Genomic DNA, 21,750 nt, shown 5'->3' on the forward strand with positions numbered 1-21,750 from the left:
ACCAACAAAATTTCATCAGAAAACAACGCTCATTTAAAAATTAACATACTCACATGACTTTAAAAGAAAGGTTTGGCTATCTTTCCCCCTTTATTCTCCTCACCTTTGTTAGCGTTTCTTGCTTCTCTGAACAGAACATTTTAATACGCTTACAAAATTCCTTTGATTCTTATTAATGTCATTTGTGTATACAATCATCATTAATCATCTGTCATTCAAGTAATTCAGCTTACTGTAACTGAGGCACAGTTTCACGTACAAAACGGCTTCCAATAAGTAATCATTTACCCACATGCTCAGAGTGGACGCTAGTTTATGCATTAGTTAGCAACTCTATTTCTCTCAGTACTGTAGGCTAAGAAAGCACCTGAAAAGGCTAGAAAAAAGCCATTTTTCCTAATCTGTTTTATGTCAAAACTAAAAGCCGTAACTGTAAGAAGAGTTTTAAATACGAATAATTTCAAAGGTTTATTATTACAATCAACTTCATTATAGCACTAAATTAGAAAAAGGTCTTATAGCTTTAGTCTTTTTTTTTAACTTTCTTTCTTTCTTTTGATGTTCTACAACCACTACCAAAAAGCTTCTATTTTTACTCCTCCGCCTACCCCACACCACCCCCCTCCCTCCCCAAGAAGCCATACAATTCTATACATGATCTACATATACTTTCTTGTTGAATACGTTTTCACTATGGTAATGCTGTATAGACAAACTAAAATAAATGGAAGAAATCATATAACAAATCAAAACATAATACACACACACACACACACACACACACACACACACACACACACACACACACACACAAACAAGATCTGCTACATTCTGCGAATGAATTCCATAGTTCTTTCTCTGAGTGTCGAAGGCATTTTGCCTTAGAAAACCATTGGGAATTATTATTTATTTTTTTAGGTTCTTGCCTTATTATGAAGTTCCAAGTCTACTAGAAAAAACTCTCGGACACTGTGGTCGTTGCTGTGCACAAAGTTCTCCTGGTTCTGCTTGTTTCACTCAGCATCAGATCATATAAGTCTTTCCAGGCCTCTCTGAAGTCTTCTTGTTCATCATTTCTTATGGCACAATAGTACTCCATTACATTCATATACCATAATTTATTCAGCCATTCCCCAATTGATGGGCATCCCCTTGATTTCCAGCTTTTGGCAACTACAAAGAGAGCTGCTATAAGTATTTTTGTACATGTGGGACCCTTTCCCATTTTTATGATCTCTTGGGGATACAGTCCTAGAAGTGGTATTGCTGGGTTAAAGGGTATACACATTTTTTAGCCCTTTGGGCATAGTTCCAAATTGCTCTCCAGAATGGTTGGATCAGCTCACAGCTCCACCAACAATGAATTAGTGTTCTTCCAACTCTCCCACATCCTCTCCAACATTTATCATTTTCCTGTTCTGTCATGTTTGCCAATCTAATAGGTGTGATGTGGTACCTCAGAGTTGGTTTGAGTTGCATCTCTCTAACCAAAAGTGATTTAGAGCATTTTTTCACATGATTATAGACATCTTTAATTTCTTCCTCTGAAAATTGTCTATTCATATCCTTTGACCATTTATCAATTGGGGATTATAGCTTTACTCTTCCAAATTAGTTAAATTACATCTACTGAATATTATGTACATGTAAAATCACACCTATTTTTGGGCCAAACATATAAAAACTAGCTTCATATATCAACATATGCGAACATTTACAGCAAAGTAATTAATTAGTCAATAATCAATGTTTAAAATTAGGTTTTATAGGGTATTTGCTATTAATACAAATCCTTTATCAACAATTTTCAAAACCTATTGGTTTAATAGGTGTTTTTCTTTTTTACAAATCTGGTCTGCAGTTGGGATTCTTATGAGCATATGAAATTCACTATGTGATATTTCCCTACAATGATCCAGACCAGAAACTTAAGACTCCCTCAAATTCTTAGAAAATTGCCTGAGGGCACTGATGTTAAGTAAACTGAATCTAGTGATGTAGCTTAGCAGATCTTCCAGACATCAAGGCCAGCCCTCTACACATTAGGAACTACTCTTAAATTATTTTCCCAGGTCAGGAGCAAAAACAAAACACAACAAAAGCCGCTTTTACTCACATTCCCAAAAAACTAAACCACTACATGTCCTTTCATGAATAAGAAAGCACCTTAAAGGACCAAACAAAATAATTTTATCAAAGTAATGACTTTCTTTAAACTAAATCAAATATTTTTGCTCAATATGCTTCTAATTTAAATAGTTTTCCACCAAGAAAAATCCTGGGGACGTTTTCTATCCTACTGCTCCATAGCTGATGGACTATCAACTTTAATGCATATTCTGATTTTCTACCTACAGTTGGGTTTTTATACAATTTCTATTTTTATTAACACCAATATTCATCTTTGCACATACTTTATGAGCATAAAACTAATTTCCTTATAAAAATGCATAAAATTGAAAGTTCCTATCAAAACTGAAAAATAAAACATCTGCAACTAAAACTACAAATGTCTATAAATTAACATTTTCTCCTAAAGATTTTGGTAAGGTTTGGATTTACGATATGAAAGGTAAAGTTTTTCTTAAAAGACTGAGAAAGACATGGCTTACTTGGCAACTTGCTTTTTGTTTAATTGTATAGAGAACTTCTCCTGTGTAAAGCTAGATTTAAAAATTAACGCACATACTACAATATATACAGAACCAGTCTAAATGACTTTAGTGGAGGATAAATTAATACACCTAATAAAAAAATATGAACAGGCCAAAAGCCTCTTACAGGCCGTGCTAAAGGGCATTGTCCTTCCTCTCAACTTTCCACTTAGCTACACCTGATTTTATCACAGTACTATATTCTCCCCACCATGATATAACATCCTTTAAGTTACTGGGAAATGTCCTTGGTTCTGAATCAAGTCATTTATTACTGATATCAGAAAGCTTTGCTCTCTGTGCCATGCTCATCTGTAGTGTAATTTAGAATGTAATTTCACAGGCTGCTGCTTCACCTGTAGGGGTGCCATCTGGAAAGAGAATTATACCTGACATTTCCCCCCATAATGCTCTAGGGGTACTCTTCCTTCCAAATAAGCAACCTTTACATTTTTAGAAAAATTTTGGATTTACATCTTCAGAATTAATTACTGGGAAGGGAACATATTGCACTAAATCTGGAAATAGATTATACATGTCCAGCAGTCTTATTACTGGTTGAAGTAAGAGAAAAGGAAAGAAAAGGAAAGTGGTAAAGAAAGGATGGATGTCCACTCTGCCCAAGTACTCTTCTGAGATATATGAGTAATATGGAAAACTTTCATGACTGTGGAATAAGTTGCTTCTTTTTGTATCATGATTTATTCTATTTATTTCTTTTTATACTCAAATAAGTGATTTACTGAGATTTTTTTCAATAGACAAATACTGACTTGACCCCAAAATGGTTCATACATAAGATTAATTATTTCAAAGTATAACTGGTACTTAAAATCAATATTCCATGATCTGGAAAGGAATGTTGCTTACAATAATAATTAATTAGGAAAAAAAAGCCTACAAACTCAGTAGTAATTTGTGAGAGGTAGAACCATACAGTGTAGTGGGAGGCAGTCTTAGAGTCAAGGATACATGAATTTTAAGTCCTGCTTCTGACACAAAACAGGTCTGTAGCCCCAGTCAAATCACAACACTTGTCAATCCCACAGGTGATGAACATAAAAATTACATACCTTAAAGTTACAAAGTAGGCATTTTATGTCAGTAATCTGCTCTGCCTATATGAATATTTCACATTTTTATTCAAAATTCAGCTTCTATTCACTTTATTATATTATATTTTATCTTGTATATTTTATCTTGCAATTTCTCTGTATATTCAGTCAGATATTCTTCCAAAGTTCTAAATGTGAGAATTTTTTTTTTTGTTATGTTAAGTACCTTGTACCTTTCACTCATTTAGACCTAGTTCTTCCTTATGGAGCTATTAAGAATAAATTTAATCTTTCTTCTTCATTAAAAGACGTCAAACCTTTGAAGACACCCATAACTTCCCTTCCTAAGAGTTCTATTCTCTAGCCTAAACATTCCCAGTTCATTCAACTATTACTGAAATAACAATAGCTTTTTAGTCATCTCACCATTCTGTTTTCCTCCAGGACACAACAAATGGTTAATTTTTGCATACTATGTAACATATACTAAAATACACTGAGTCTTTGTCAAATGACTAATTAAAATTTTCACATTATGTCTACAGCACTCCTCTAATCTATCAGTCCAATAAACAAAACAACAAAGAAGAAGACCAAGTAAAGTCTGGTATGACTTCTTGTTCTTAGCAAACATAGGCCATAGTCTAGTCATCATTTTCCAAGTACCCACAAATAGACATTTTGAAAATTCAATCTAGAATGTTGTCAAGGAATAGGGGGAAGAGACAGATTATGACAGATGCAACATTTTTTTTTAAAAAAGAACATCATCTGCCTATCTCCAGGACTATCACACACCTCCCATTCTCTGCCATTTGCAAACTATCAATAATAGTCACTAGGCAATCATAATTGTAAGTTTCTCTCTGTAACTTGTGATATAATCTATCCAGGCTGAGTCATTTGAGCTTCACAGGTGAGCAAAGAGATCATTCACTGCAGTACACTTCTACAATCCGCCAAAAAACACTCTCCCCCATAAAGAAACACTTATGAAAAAATAGTGGGAATTTTAAAAATATAGGTGGGACTTGCAAAAAACATATAAATGAAGGAGCTCATTATCTGACAAACAGGATGTTTTCAGAAAACCCTTGGAAGGCTTATACAAACTGACGCAGGGTAAAGTGAACAGAACCAGGAGAACACTGCACACAATAACCTCCACACTATAAGGATGATCATCTTACCCACCCCAAGCAATCCAATGATCAAAGCATGCACCTAACCACCAGGAAGCACTATATGTCATGAGGATAAGCTAGAAACCTTCCAAGTAAGATAAAAAGTGAAACAAGGATGCCCATTATCATCAATATTATTCAATATTGCATTAGAAATCCTAGTAATAAAAGAAAAATAAATTGGAGAAAATCAGAGTGGGCAAATGAAGTAATAAAACTATGATTTTTTTGCAGAAGATTTACTTGGAAAATTCTGGTGATTCAACTAAAATGTTAGCTGAAACAATTTATGATTTCTAGTAGAGCAGCAGAATATAAACCCACATAAATCATCAGCTTTTATGTATATCACCAACAACAAGTTGCATACAGAGATAGTTAAGAGCTACTTCATTTAAAATAACTGTAGACAGCATGAAATACCAGAGATTATACCTGCCAAGACACCCAGGAAATACATGAACATAATTATAAAACACTTTTTACACAAATAAAGTCAGATTTAAATAAATGAAGAAATAGTCATTGTTCATGGGTGGGCAGAGTCAATGCAATAAAAGAGAATCCCACCCAAACTAATCTGCTTATTCAATGCAATTGCAATTAAATTATCAAAAAAAATTTTCTTGACCTAGAAAAAAAATAATAACAAAACTCATTTGGAGGAACAAAAGATCAAGAATATCAAAGTAATTAATGAGGGAAAAAATGCAAAGGAAGGAGGGTTAGCAGTACCAGATATTAAACTCTTATCATATGGCAATAATTATCAAAACTCTCTAGTACTGGCTAAGAACTAGACAGGTGGATCAGCAGAAGAGCAGACATACAATACACAGTAGTAAATGATGACAGTAACCTTGTGTTTGACTAATGTAAAGATTTCAGCTTTCAGGATAAGAATTCACTATTTGGTAAAAACTGTTGGGAAAACTATGAAGTAGTCTGGCAAAAATTGGGCATAGACCAGTATCTTCTATCATTTACCAAGATAACATCCAAATTGATATATGACCTAGATATAAAGGGAGAAATCATTTGAAAATTAGAAGAACATGGAACATATTATCTACTAGAATGATGGATCAGAGAAGAATTTATGAATAAGCAAGAGATAGAGGGAACTGCAAAAAATAAACTGGATAGTTTTGATCACATTGAAAAAGCTTTTGTACAAATAAAACCAAAGCAGTCAAGATTACATGGAAGGCAGAAAATCGGGTGGAGGGGAAATTTTAGACAATTTTTTCAGATAAAAATCTCGTATCTCAAATGCATGAAGAATTTTGTTAAATTTATAAGACTGAGTCATTCCCCAATTGATAAATGGTACAAGGATATAATAAACAGGCAGTTTTTTGATACAGGAATTATACAGTCTTATGAAAAAATGCTCTAAATCATTGCTGCTTAGATAAATGCAAATTAAAACAATCTTGAGATAACATTTTACACCTATCAGACTGGCAAAAATTATTGAAGGGGAGAGCAACAAATTTTGGAGGAGACGCAGAAAAACTGGGACATTAATTCACTGTTAGTGGAACTGTGAATTAATACAGACATTTTGGAGAGCAATCTGGAATAATGTCCAAAGAGTTATAAAACTGTATATCCTTTGACCTAGCAATACCACTATTAGGTCTGTTTCCCAAGGTGATGAGGGAATAAAAGAAAAAAACCATCTGTGTTCTAAAATATTTACAGCAACTCTCTTTGTAGTGGCAAAGAACTAGAAGCTGAGGGGATGCCCAAAAACTGGGGAAGGGCTAAACAAGCTGCTGTATATGGGTATAATGCAATACTACTGCGCTATAAGAAATGATAAGTTGGTGAACTTCAGAAAAAATATGGAAAGACTTGCACAAATAATGAAGAATGAATGGTCAGAACCGAGAGAGCATGGTATACAGTGATAGCAGTATAGTTCTAAGGACAACCGTGAACGACCAGGTCATCAAAACACCCACAAAGAGGCCATGAAGGCCAACGGTACCCACCTCCAGGTAAAGACAAGTGTGCACAGTACGGTTTCACATGAACATGAGTGAGTGTCTCTTCTGCAGGTTAGGGAGGGTGAAAAAAATGACATGCACAACAGAGAACAGAGAAAACTCAGAAGGAAGCACAGGAAAACAAGTAGCTCTGAAAGTGGTGTATCACATGTATCATACAGATGGCTTCTGTTCTAAATCTTTGTATCTTTTTTAGTTACATTTTAGGTTCCAAACTGTCTATCTCTTTCCTTCCCCACCTTGCACTACAGAAGGCCAGCACTTGATGGAGATTTACAACCATATGTAAAACCACACCATGCATCCTTCTTGTAACCCATTCTCTCTCTGGAGGTGGATGGCATCTTCCTTCCTCGGTCCTTTAAAGCTGATCTGAGTAGTGATAACACTCAGAATAACAGTTATTCACAATGATTCTTCAAACGATGCCGGGATACAACATTCCCCTGGCTCTGCTCACTTCACTTTTTGTTATTGCACACAAGTCTTTCCATGATTTTCTAAATCAACCAGCTCATTATTTCTTACCATGCAGTAATATTTCAACAAAATTATTTACCTCAACTTATTTAGCCATTTCCCAATTAATGGGCATCTCCTCCACTTCCAGTTTTTTGCTACCACAAAGAGAGTTGCTATAAATAGTTTAGAACATATAGGTTCATCTTCTTTTGTCCTGAACACCGGGGGAAACAGACTTAATAGTGGTATTGCTAGGTCAAAGGGTATACACAACTTGATAACTCTTTGGGCATAATTCCAGATGGTTCTTTAAAATGGGCAGATCAGTGCACAGATCCGCTAACAGTGTTTTAATGTCCCAATTTTTCCATATCCTTTCCAACATTTGTCATTTTCCTCTTCTGTCATTTCACTCAATCTGAAGGTATGTGAGATGATGTTTCAAGTTGTTTCAATATGTTTGTTTTAATTTGCGTTTCTCTAATCAATAATAATCAAGAATGTTTTTTCACATGACTATCTATATATTACATAGCTTTTCAAAAAGAATAAACCATAAAATGGAGAAAAAATGAAAAGTATGGCAGGGTATTGGGAAAGCATTTTAAATTGTTACCCCTGGCTGACTCCAACCAGCCCAGGAACTAAGAGAATTAGAATGTATTCTTTCCTCTCCCAGACCCAAATATCTAACCTATTACTAAGTCCTGATCTGTTATTCTTTCACATTCTCATTGGTAATCCCTGCACAGAAGATCTAATTACCTCATTCCTGAATGCAACAAACTCCTACTTCTCATGTGCTTTCCTCCGGTACAAGGGTTCTTAACCATTTTTTTGTGTCATAGACCCTTTTGTAAGTCTGGTGAAGCCCACAGACCCCTTCTCAGAATACTGTTTCTAAATACATTAAAAAAATATACAAAGATTATAAAAGAAACCAATTACGTAGAAATACAAATCTCAAAATATCAGAGAAAAACGTTCATGGGCCCCACTTAAAAAACCTCTGCTCTAGTCTGTGCCTCTTCATTCCATTTTGTAAAATGCCATTTATATTAATCTTTCCAAAACTCTCAAAAATTGGCTACTTTATGAGTTTTCTGAGGTCAGGGGCTAGGTCACATAGATTCTTTGTTTTCTATAGTTCTCCCAGTGCTTAGCACAGTGCTCTGTACCTAACAGGTACTTGATATGTTTTGAAACTGAATTATAGCTTTACCTTCAATCATTAAAAACAAACATATAAAAACAACTTCTAATCCCCTAACTTTACAAAAAACAACTTCTCACTTGGTTAGCCCCAACTTACAATTTTGCAAAGAAATGTACTTTCTTGGCTCTGTAGCTTTATTCCTACCATTTCCCTTGCTTGAACGACCTATTCCAGCCCACAATAATTATTTTATCCAATCAAAGCTCAGCTCAAATTCTACCTTTTCTATGCGATTATCCTATATTATCTCCATTTAGAATAGATCTGGGCTTTCTCTTCTCCCCATTATTAGCTATATCATTTGTGTACTGCCTGACACTACAGTTATATGTGTGCTTTTGTCTCAGTGGATTTAAGCTCTTGGAAGGAAAGGACTACAACATATATTTCTTGTGCCACAGAGCCTGACTGGACTGGTTCAGCAGAAGGGGAATCATGAAAAAGGTTGGAGAGAGGGAGAGAGAGGGAAAAGCACCAGGAACTGGTTAAGGGACCAAGCTGTTTTTGGTTGAAAATGGAAGTCCCTCATCCTCTAGCTTTAGTATATGATACAAGATGTAGAAAAAGAAAATGAAAAGCAGAACTATGACACGCTCACACCATGAAGAAAACTATTCCAATTATGGAGCTAAGGAAGCTTCCAACGTAATCTGCCACATTTCACATTCCAGAGAGCACGACTACAGCTGGGCGCTGTGTTGACTCAGAGACTCTATTATGTCAGAGTTAACTCAAAAACACACAAAGGAAACAATTTGTTATATGCACTTCAAGCTCAAATACCTTAAAAAGAGAAACTGATTGCATCTGTATTCATACCCTGCTGTGAACTTAAGTAAATAGATGGGGAGTAAACCTAAAAAGAAAGTTTAATGGCTAAAATGTGAATGTGATATGAGCTATTAAGAAAACAGATCAAATATATCCAGACATCTTCACAGGACTTTGTTTGAGTTTAGAGGGTGATTATATCATCACTTCAAAACAGAATCAGAAGTTTTTGAGGCAAGAAATTCAGAACTTGTCAAATACAAAATTCACTCCGATAATCTATCTACTTACACTTTCAAACATCAATTAACACTCACCTTCTTTCCCTCTGAGAGTCTATATGCAAACACCAATCCTCCATATACACTCAATTTATGCCTGGCAATAGGCAGAGAGATATAAGTGGCAAGTGACAGCAGGAAATTCCTCTATCATATACCTCTATTCTCCCTACAAAGGACAATGATCTCCAGATGTGTTAAGATGGAACAATGATTGTTAACAAATTAGTAAAACTCAAGAAAGGAAATAGTTAAGAGTTGCCCTCCATTAAAGACCTCAAGTTTCCATCATAAGCCACTGAAAGGTTATTTAGATATGACTGCAAAACTGGCGCTCTGGTTCTCTGAGCAATCTAAAAAGCAGAGAGAAGATGGACTGGAGATGAGAAAATAGTGTCCAAATTTTCAGAAAAAATGCTCATTTTAAATTATAATCCATGGGGGGGGGGGGGAACAGAGCCAAGATGGGGAGTAGAAAGATACACATATTCTAGCTCTTCCCCCACAGCCCATAAAATAACTGTAAAAAATGACTCTAAACAAATTCTAGAGCATTCCAGCCCAAGGTAGCCTGGAGGGCCAACAGGAGGGGTCTGTCACACCAAGTGCTGAGCAGAATGCAGCCCATAGAGCCCAGCCCAGCCTTGGCCATAGCAGTGCAGCAGGGACAGGACCAGAACAGGCCTCTGGGGCAGAATGCTCAGATCTCTCTACCCACAAACACCAAAGATTCTTCAAAGGTCAGTGAAAAAGAGTTTTCACCTGGGTGAGAAGGGAGGAGGGTCCCCCCCCAGCCTTGGCCGCAGGCAGGGGCAATGGCATTAGCAGCATCCATTTTTGGAGCCCTCAGCCTAAAGCCCCTGGGGGAACTGAGCCCCTGATCTGGGTCTCAGCCTTGAGTGCTGGCCCAGGGGTGAGGGAGAGTGCTGGCTGATGTGGCGGAGCTGGTGGTGGCTCTGGAAAGGGAATTCTACTTGTAGATCCTGGGCAGAAAAGCCACTAAAGCTTTCCCAAATGACAGCGCAGGCCAGGAGAAGAGCAAACTCCTCTCCCTTGACTTAGCCACCTTAGAGGAACTGAGAACCTACAGGTCCCCAGAGTATACCCTCCTCTTGAAAAAGGAATCAAAACTCACTTAACTGGCTGGGAAAATGCCCAAGAAAGGGAAAGAAAATAAGACTATAGAAGGTTACTTTCTTGGTGAACAGGTATTTTCTTCTATCCTTTCGGATGAGGAAGAACAATGCTTACCATCAGAGGCCTCCAAAATAAATATGCAATGGTCTCAGGCCATGGGAGAGCTCAGAAAGGATTTTGAAAATTAAGTAAGAGAGGTGGAGGAAAAATTGGGAAGAGAAATGAGAGCAATGCAAGAAAATCATGAAAAGCAAGTCAACAGTTTGCTAAAGGAGACCCAAAAAAATGCTGAAAAAAATAACACTACCTACTAAAAATAGGTTAACTCAATTGGCAAAAGAGGCCCAAAAAGTCAATGAGGAGAAGAATGCTTTCAAAAGCAGAATTAGCCAAATGGAAAAGGAGATTCAAAAGCTCACTGAAGAAAACTGTTCTTTAAAAATTAGAATGGAACAGATGGAAGCTAATGACTTTATGAGAAACCAAAAAATTACAAAACAAAACCAAAAGAATGAAAAAATGGAAGATAATGTAAAATATCTCATTGAAAAAACAAATGATCTGGAAAACAGATTCAGGAGAGACAATTTAAAAATTATAGGACTACCTGAAAAAGTCACGATCAAAAAAAGAGCCTAGACATCACCTTTCATGAAATTATCAAGGAAACCTGTCCTGATATTCCAGAACCAGAGGGCAAAATAAATATTGAAAGAATCCACTTATCACCTCCTGCAAGAGATCTGAAAAGAGAAACTCCTAGGAATATTGTAGACAAATTCCAGAGTTTTCAGGTCAAGGAGAAAATATTGCAAGCAGCTAGAAAGAAACAATTCAAGTATTGTGGAAATACAATCAGGATAACACAGATCTGGCAGAATCTACATAAAGGGATCAAAGGGTTTGGAATATGATTTTCCAGAAGTCCAAAGAACTGGGATTAAAACCAAGAATCACCTACCTGGCAAAACTGAGCATAATACTTCAGGGGAAAAAATGGTCATTCAATGATATAAAGGACTTTCAAGCATTCATGATGAAAAAACCAGAACTGCATAGAAAATTTGACTTTCAAACACAAGAATCAAGAGAAGCATGAAAAGGTAAACAGGAAAGAGAAATCATACAGGAATTTCTAAAGTTGAACTGTTTACATTCCTATATGGAAAGATATGTAACTCTTGAGGCTTTTCTCAGTATTTGGGTAGCTGGAGAGATTATACACACACACACACACACACACACACACACACACACACACACACATATATATATATATACCCCACAGGTTGAGTTAAATAAGAAGGGATGATATCTAAAAAAAATAAAATTAAGGGGTGAGAGAGGAATATATTGGGAGGAGAAAGGAAGAAATGGAATAGGGGCAAATTATCACTCATAAAAGAGGCAAGAAAAGCCTTTTTCAATGGAGGAGAAAAGGAAGAGGTGAGAGGGAAAAAGTGAAGGTTACTTTCTTCACATTTGGCTAAAGTAGAGAATAACATGCTCACTCAATTTGGTATGAAAATCTATCTTACACTACATGAGAGTAGGGAAGAAGGGGATAAGTGAGGTGGGGAGTATGATAGAAGGGAGGGCAAATAGGAGAAGGGAGTAACTAGAAGTAAACACTTTTGGGGAGGGACAAGGTCAAAAAAGAGAATAGAATAAATGGGGGGCAGGATAGGATGGAGGGAAATATAGTCTATAGTCTTACACAACATGACTATTATGGAAGTCTTTTGCAAAACTACACACATATAGCCTATAGTGAATTGCTTGCCTTCTCAATGGGGATGGGTGGGGAGGGAGGAAGGAAGAGAAGTTACCATTCAAAGTATTAGAAATGAATGTTGAGAACTGTTTTTGCATACATCTGAAGAAATACAGGTAATGGGGTATAGAAATCTATCTTGCCCTACAAGAAAAGAGAGAAGATGGGGATAAGGAAAGGGAGGGGTATGATAAAAGGGAGGGCATATTGAGGGGAGGGGTAACTACAATGCAAGGTGTTATGAGGTGGGGGGAGGGGAGAGATGGGGAGAAAATTTGAAACTCAAAATTTTGGGGAAATGAATATCAAAAACAAAAAACAAATAAAAGATCGTTAATCAAAACATAAAATAAAAAACAAAATTAGTTGTACTATTTATAATCTCGACAAATTAAAAGGTATCTGAATTGGAAAAAAAATTATAATCCATGAGTTTGACAATTTAATTCCTGGTAAAATTCTAGAAATGACTTTAAAAGGGATGGTTTATGAGAAGCGGAAGCTAGGTAGCACAGTGGATAGAGCACTGAGCCTGGAGTCGGAAGTCCTAAGTTCAGATCTGGCCTCGGACATTTACTAGCTGTGTGACCCTGGGCTTAATTTAACCCTGTTTGACTCAGTTTCCTCATCTGTAAAATAAGGAGAAAGAAATGGAAAAGCATACCAGTATCTTTGCCAAGAAAACCCCATATGGAGTTGGATGTGACTGGAACAAAAAACAAGAATAGGGAGATGCTATGAGGCCATTTGTGTTTAGCTGGATTTAGACAGGTAGTATAGTAGATACTATTGGACCTTGAGTGTTGGACCTTGAGCCAGAAAGACCTGAGTTCAAATTTTACCTCAGACATTTATTAGCTGTGCAACCCTGGACACCACCTCAGCCTGTCTCACCTGCCTTGTCTACATGCCTGTTTATTAAATTCCCAGATGATACAAAATTGAGAAGTACATCTAATACCCTGGATTACAAAACTGGTATCCATAGAAGTCCTGAAAGGTTAAACTGGTAGGATAAAATTAACATGATGAAGTTCAATGTGGCTAAACACAATTTCTTATCTTTAGGCTAAAAAATCAACTAAACATACAGAATGGGGGAGAAACAGATAAATACAGGGCAAGGACATGGAAGTTATAGTCACTGAATACAAGGTGATTGAATCAATAGCGTGTTATAGCAGCAAAAAAGGCAATGAAGTCTTAAACTTTGTTAGTGAGGGTGGTGTCCACAAAGAGAAGTGATAGACCTTGACGTACTAAATCCAGAGAAGATGGGTCATATTTTCTTCTAGTTTTATGTAAAACTTTAAAAATACTTTAAAAAGAACACTGATAACAGGAGCATGCTCAGAGAAACCAAAAATGGTGAAGGAATGAGTTTAAAGAAATGGGAGTATCCAGCTTAGGAGAAAAGAATCACTAGAGATATAGTAATGATTTTAAATGTTTGAAGTATTCTTAAATGATCTTGTTCATTTGGCTCCAGAACACAGAACTGTTGTCCAGAGTTCCCAAAACTCTAACAAAGGCAAGCCCACAAACAGAAAAGGATTGAGAAAGTGCTATCAGAATGAAATTGTCATTTATCCTGTCATTCAGAGTCACCTGGGTCCACTCTGTGCCCAAGATCTTAAAAAGCTTAAAGTACACCTCAGTACAAAAGACTTACTCTAGATAAGTGTACAATACAGAAAAACACCAACATAGACATATAGTGAAAGCCACCCTAATAATCAGCTTGATGTGAAACAACACATTTGGAGTCAGAGAATCCTGGGTACAGCAGGAATAAAATTTGTTTTATGCAGCTTCAGATGGTTCCCTTTTAAGAAAGATCCATCTTTTGGATCCCATGTTGCACAGACAGAAAGAGCAATAACCATTTTAATTATATCTAGTTCTTTATTACACATGAAGTTATTTCTATTGCATTTATGGCCCATGACAGTTTCAATGCATTCAAACACTGAGCCTGAATCACTAGACTGACATTAAGATATTTGGCAAGTTTGGAGCACAATGACTTAGTGGCTCTCATGGTTGAAGAGGGGAGGGAGATAGGAAAAAAAAAAGGAGGAGCTTTGGGGGACTAGAAGGTCAGATACAGGAGTGAGGAACTCTGTGGTTACAATAATGTTAGGCTCATATGGAAAGCCCTGTCAACAAAATAAGGAAGGCGGCCTCACTGACTTGTAGGAGTAGTCCACTATGCTTGAGAAACTTAACAGGGAAAGAAAATGTACAGTCAGTGCTGCTGTAAAACCTGTTTTGAAAACAGGAATTGCTATATTAGGGAACAATTTGAATATAAGGTGAATTTTAAATTTGCTTATGCTGATGCAACATCTCATCTGGGAGAAACAGAGAGAATGCAGGGAACTACCACTTCAAGCTGCAAGGGCTCTCACAAGCAATGTCAGGTCTTTACTGAGGTAAAGTTCCATATTTACTGCATATCTTCTAGTATACTTGGAGCTGTGGTCTACAGAGGAGGGCTGCTCCACATGCTATATTTCCCTCTTTCTCCCAGGGCTGAAGCCTCTGAGCCTCCAAGCTGCAGTCTGCAAGCAGCTGAGGCCACCCCCTTGCCCACAGCCTCAACTGCCACCACTATTTATTAACCATTCAACATGCATAAAAGTGGCCATTTTTATTAGATTCCTGCCTTTATTTTTAACGTGTCCCTAATTGTTTGAATGTTGTTCCCTAACAAAATTTTTCCTACAAAACTTGTGGCTTTCGTTGAGATTTTGCAAAGGAACCTATATCTCACATTATAGCAGGACAGACTATTTCAAGAATCAGTATCACTGGGCTCTTACTAATGGTTTTAGAAAAGCTGTAACAACAGCATAAGGAAAATGAAAGTAAAATGTCTTTGCACAGTGACTATTTAGATAAAGACCCACAGACTACCAATGGGAAGTACTCAGCTGACTGAGAGCTCCCAGTGGAGAGTGTGATGAATCTTGATAAGATTCAAATTTAAGGGATGAAAAACAGAGTGAGTGTAAGGATGAGATTTAGGAAATGTTGCTGAGGGTAAGAAAGCTTTGAGTATACCCATTACTCTTCCCTAGAAGGTAACTTCCTCCATGGGGAGTCATGGGGTTAGGTTTTCACAACCAAGGAAATTAGGAGACTACAAGAGAAGTTTACACAACAGCCCTCTAATGTATCAGAGATCACCTTCAGCAGACTCTCTCCTCCATAGGCTTTCAAGACATGGTTCTCTCCTGGTTCTCCTCCTGCTTGTCTAACTGCTCAGTTTCCTTTGCTAGTTTTTCACATCACATCTTCCTAACTTGGGTGCTCCTTTCTCTTTCTTCCTGTACTGTCTCATTTGGTTATTTCATCAGCTCTCAGAGGTTCAAGGTTGTCCCACAAGGATCCGTCCTGGAACCTCTTCTTTTTTGATCCATACTAATGGTTTTTCTTCCAAGCTCTCCCCTCTTCAGAACTTTCTTATTACTGTCCATTGTGCCACCAGTCTTCTGGTCACCCAGACTTACAAACTACACATCATCCTTAACATAAACGATGCTGCCATGTCCTGTTGATTCTACCTTAACAATCTCTTTTTTATGCCTCCTTCTCTCCTCTGGAACTATGGATTCCCTCGCATAGGTCCTCATCACCTTACACTTGGACCACAGCAACAGCTGGCTAGCTGGTTTCCCTGACTCAAGTCTCCTTAATTCAATCTATTCTCCAGTCAAGATGCCAAAGTAATTTTCCTCAAGTTTAACTCTGACCCTGTCTCTCCCCTACTCAGTAAACTCTTCACTCTTAACAACTTCATATATCCAAAATACTGCTAAATGTTGTTTCTGCTTTCACATTTCTCATATACGTCCCCTTGTCTTCCCTCACAGAGATTCCATCTTAGTCCAGACCCTCATCACTTCTTACCTGGACTACTGTAACACCTTCTACTGGGGCAGCTAATTGGTGCATTGGATAGAGCACCAGTGCAGGAGTCAGGAGGACCTGCATTCAAATCTCACCTCGGACTTGACACTCACTAGCTGTGTGACCTTGTGTAAATCACTTAACCCCAACTGCCTCATCCTGGGTCATCTCCAGTCATCCTGATGAATATCCGGTCACCGGATTCAGATGACTCTGGAGGAGAAGTGAGGCTGGTGACCTTGCACAACCCTCCCTCACTCAAAACAAAGTCAAGTGCAAGTCATGTCATTATGTCTCTGATGGCATGATCTTCTTTGGCAACGAAGGATGAACACACACACACACACACACACACACACACACACACACACACTGTAACACCTTCTAACTGATCTGTTTCAAGTCTCCATCCATCTCTCTTTGGATACCAATATGACTTTTCTAAATCAGAAGTGTGACTGTGTCAACCCCCGCTGAATATGCTCCAATGACTGAATCATTACAATTAATTACCTCCAGAATAGAATATCAAATTCTCTATTTGGCATGTCAAGCTCTTAATCTTGGCCTCTTCCTACCTTTCCATCCTCCTTGCCTCTTTACTCCCTTTAATGACGTGGGCTTACTAAGCAGTTCTTTCAATATGACAAGTCATCTGGGATAAGAACGCACTATTTGACAAAAACTGCTGGGAAAACTGGAAAATAGTATGGCAGAAACTGGGCATAGACCAGTATCTTATAGTGTATACCAAAATAAAGTCAAAATGGATACACAATTTAGATATAAAGGCTGATACTATAAGCAAACTGGGCGATGTGGATAATTTTCATTACATTAAATTGAAAAGTTTTTGCATAAACAAAGACAATGCAACCAAGATTAGGAGGGAAGCAGAAAACTGGGAAAGAATTTTTACAACCAATGTCTCTGATAAAGGCCTCATTTCCAACATATATAGAGAACTGAATCAAATTTATAAGAATACAAGTCATTTCATAATTGATAAATAGTCAAAGGATATGAACGGACAGTTTTCAGAGGAAGAAATGAAAGCTATCTATAGCCATGTAAAAAAATGCTCTAAATCACTACTGGTTAGAGAAATGCAAATCAAACAACTCACACGAGAAAACAGGAAAATTATAAACGATGGAGAAGATATGGGAAAATTGGAATACAAATGCATTATTGGTAGAACTGTGAACTGATCCAACCATTCTGGAGATCAATTTGGAACTATGCCCAAAGGGCTATAAAAATGTTATCCTTTGATCTGGCAATACCACTACTAGGGCTGTATGCCAAAGAGATCATACAAATCAGAAAAGGACCTACCTGCAGAAAAATATCTATAGCAGCTCTTTTTGTGATGGCAAAAAATTGGAAATTGAGGGAATGCCCATCCATTGGGGAACGGCTGAACAAATTGTGGTATATGAATGTAATGGAATATTATTGAGCTGTAAGAAATGATGAGCAGGCAGACTTCAGAAAAACCTGGAAAGACTTATGTGAACTGATGATGACTGAGGGGAGCAGAACCAGGAGAACATTGTACACAGCAACAGCCACACTGTATGACTGATAGTCTTAGCTCTTCTCAGAAATACAAGGTTCTAAGACAACTCCAAAAGGCTCATGATGAAAAATGCTCTCCACATCCAGACAAAGAATTACAGAATCTAAATGCAGATCGAAGCACACTATGTGCTCTCTCTCTTTTCTGTTTCCTTATGCTTCTTTCTTCTTTCTCGTGGTTCATTCCATTGGTTATAATTCTTCTTCACAACATGACTAATGTGAAAATGTTTAATATGAATATATATACAGAGCCTATATCAGATTGCACACTGTCTTGGAGAAGGGAGGGAGGGGGTTTAGAAAACTTAAAACTCAAAGCTTGTGGAACTGAATGTTGTAAACTAAAAATAAATTAATTTTTTTAAAAAAAAACATAAGGAAAGATTCACACAATAGGTGAGCTAAATTTTGAAGGAAACTAGGGATTTTAACAGGAAGAGGTAAAGAAGAAAAACATTTTTGAAGAAAACATTTATTTCACATTAAAAGAAATATAACAATAGTCTGAGTCATCTTCCAGTAGTATGTTTCCAGAAATCAAGCTGGAAAGCAGAACAAAGAAAAGGAGATATTCTCAATCTCTTTAACTGTCAGAAAAGAAAATTGTTTAGTCAGTCTGCAATTGCCCTTGTTGCCATGAGATGGCAGTCTCATATTACCAGGATTCACTTGGAGTAAAGGGTTCAATTTTCCTGAGATGGACATGAAGGATGCTGCAGAAAAAAAATCAAAACAGAGTTCCATTTTTGTAGCATTGAATGAGGCAGACCAGTAATATTTCTAAACCTAATCTTATGATAAATAGACTTAGTAGTCACCACCATAGACTGATCAAATTTTTGTGGTATAAGTCAATTTTTTATTTATTATAGAATTCTTGCTAACCAAAAGAAGGAGCAATACTGATATTTGGTGTTGAGTAAAGAAAAAATCTAATTTATCCAAACTTTAAGTAGAATAGAGGAGAAAATGGTGAATAATTTAGAGATACAGACAAAAAATTTATAACATTAAAACATCAGCATTTATAGTAGGAAGAAACTAGACTAAATATGTATCTAATCCTCCCCTAAGGGATTCATACAAATGTAAATAGCCTTACCACCACAAATTCTTACAAATGTCAATTTTCTATACTGTTCTTTTTTCCTTCTCTTTTATTACCAAACATCCAGAAAATATATTCTATATTAACTATCTCAATCTCACTACTCTATGATTACTCAGAGACTAGAATTCTGGTTTCCACCTTTACTATCTACCAAAACTGTTTTCTCAGAAGATGCTAATTACCTACTAACTGACAGATCTAAGGTCCCCTCTTCCCTCCCTCCAACCCCCAGGGCCAACCCCATTCTCATTATTGATCTTTCTGTATTTTTTACTTTTTATCACTCCTTCATCTTCAACAATTAAATTGGAAAAACAAATCTTAAGGGTTTACTAAGTTAAATGCACTGTGGTGAGCATGGGGAATAAAAGGCAAAAAATAGTCCCTGCACTCATTAGATTACACTCGATTTGGAGCAGTAGACAGAGTGTCAGGCCTGGTGTCAGGAAGATTCATTATCCTGAGTTCAAATCTGGCCTCAGACACTTATTAGCTGCGACCCCGGGCAAATAACTTAACCCTGTTTCCTTCAGTTCCTTATCTGTAAAATGAGTTGAAGAAGGAAACAGCAAACCACACCAGTGTCTTTGCCATGAGAACCCCAGATGAGGTCACAAAGAGTTAATGTAGTGGTAATTTAAGTGGGAAGATCCTTCCCATTCATTAATAGGCCCATGTGACCTGCTTAAATCACATGGAAGCCTAAGTCACATATGGTGGGAGGAGCTTGCTCAAGTGCAATAGGAAGGGTGGAAGAACTGAGGAAATGAGTACGAACAGCTAGGGCGGAAAGAGAGAGAGGACACAGGCAAGAAGATAGCCAGGCTTAAGAGTGTTTGTTTGTGGGAAGGCGCCAGTATGGGCAGGAAGCTTGGGAATGGCTTTGTCCTCTGCAGTGCTAATGTATATTCACTTCTTGGCTGCTATGATGGATTTGGCTTTCTGGTCTTGTGATTTGGCTTCCTGGTGTGTGAATACAAGTTTTTCTTCTGACATCTATATGGAGAGTCTGTTATACTTTGCAATTGAGAGCTACATTGGCTTATTCATAGTCACCACCAGTGCTGTGAATATTCCCTTGGCAATACAAAGATGGACAAAATTGAAATGACTGAACAACAATAAACATAAAAAGGCCTAACAACTACAGGGATCAATCGTAAAGATCTGCTGACATTGCCTCCACCACCTTCCACAGGTCCCCTTTCTCTCCAGCCTATTTCAGATCAGACCTCCAGTACCTCCTGCATTGGCTATTTTAATGGTTTTCACAACTGGTCCTCCTCTTCTTCAGTCCATCCCTCACATACTTTCTGTGACTGCATCATCCCCTTCAGGACAAACTCCAAAACGCACAACGAAGCTTCACCAGCTCGCTCTCGCTCCTCTGTCAGTCTTATTCCCATTACTGCCTTTTACATGATCCACACTGAAGTCAAACTAGACTATCAGCTGTCCTCAGAGCCTGCATTCCATCCATGCCTTTCAGAATCTTAACTTTCTTGTGAGGGTCCCTCAGGTGACATTTCCTCAGAGAAGGCTTGCCGATTCCTCCCTCCAGTTTAAATGATTCTCTCGCTCCTCAAACATCCCTACAGAGCGGCCTAGACTGCTTCCCCTACTTTCTTCACTGACAATTACTGAGATTTTCTTAAAGCTTTTTGTAGCGCTCAAAGCAATACATGCAAATAGCATCTGAAAATTTAACACTGATTTTCTCATTTACAGAACAGAGATAATAACTAATTCAACAACTGCCTCCCAGGATTATTGGAGGAAAGGTCTTTGTAATAAAACGGGCACAAATGGGAGCTGCCACACTTTCTATGCTGGCAAAGAACTGAAAAAAAGTAGATGCCCCTCAACTGGGGAACAGCTTAAGAAAGTGTGGGGTGTGAATGTAATGGAAATGACCACGCTGTGAGCAATGAGAATGTGAAGAACATCGAGGAGATTTACTGAGACTGAGGTAGAGGGAAGCAGAGACAAGGAAACAACATATAACATGTACTTGCAAAGAACCTCACCCCCCAAAATCACAAGTAGATGATGCAAAATTACAAAGCACAACAATGGTTATGAAAAGAAAAGATGTGAGAAGATTCTCCCGCTTACCCTCTGCAGAGGTGGGAAATCCACAAGTGCTGTACACTGCACATATGTTCAGACTTTTTTGAGGTACTGATCAATTATGCTGACTTTTTTTTCCTCTTACTTTTCTTTTTCATGTTTTGCCTTTAAAAATACTATTTGTTACGCGAGTTAGTTCTCAAGTAGAGGGAGGAGTAAGATTTAAAAAAACACATCACATAAACACATGTTTTAAAAAATTACAGCTGCTGTTATAAACTGAAAACCTAATATAAAAGGCATTAATGAGGCTAGATACTCTTAAAGGACTGAAATTCAAATAATGAACTACTAAATGAGAAGCTAACAAGCATTATGATTTGCGTATAAAATCCAATTTTTGTTGAAATAAAATACTCTCAAAAACAACAAGCAAAGTGCATAAACAGCTGTAGACAAAGCACTATCTGTAGCAAGCCATGGTATGATTAGTGGACCACGGCAGAAGAATGGATATGTAT

At 37.3% G+C, this 21,750-nt stretch overlaps 1 protein-coding gene across 2 annotated transcripts in view; it reads right to left on the reverse strand.

Moving 5' to 3' along the window:
- The window catches only part of PRMT3 (protein arginine methyltransferase 3), a 149,627-nt gene that overhangs the window by 78,611 nt on the left and 49,266 nt on the right, over nucleotides 1–21,750 (reverse strand). The gene's annotated exons all lie outside the window — the stretch shown is intronic.

Source organism: Notamacropus eugenii, chromosome 6, assembly GCF_028372415.1.
Source record: "Notamacropus eugenii isolate mMacEug1 chromosome 6, mMacEug1.pri_v2, whole genome shotgun sequence".
Lineage (NCBI taxonomy): Eukaryota > Metazoa > Chordata > Mammalia > Diprotodontia > Macropodidae > Notamacropus > Notamacropus eugenii.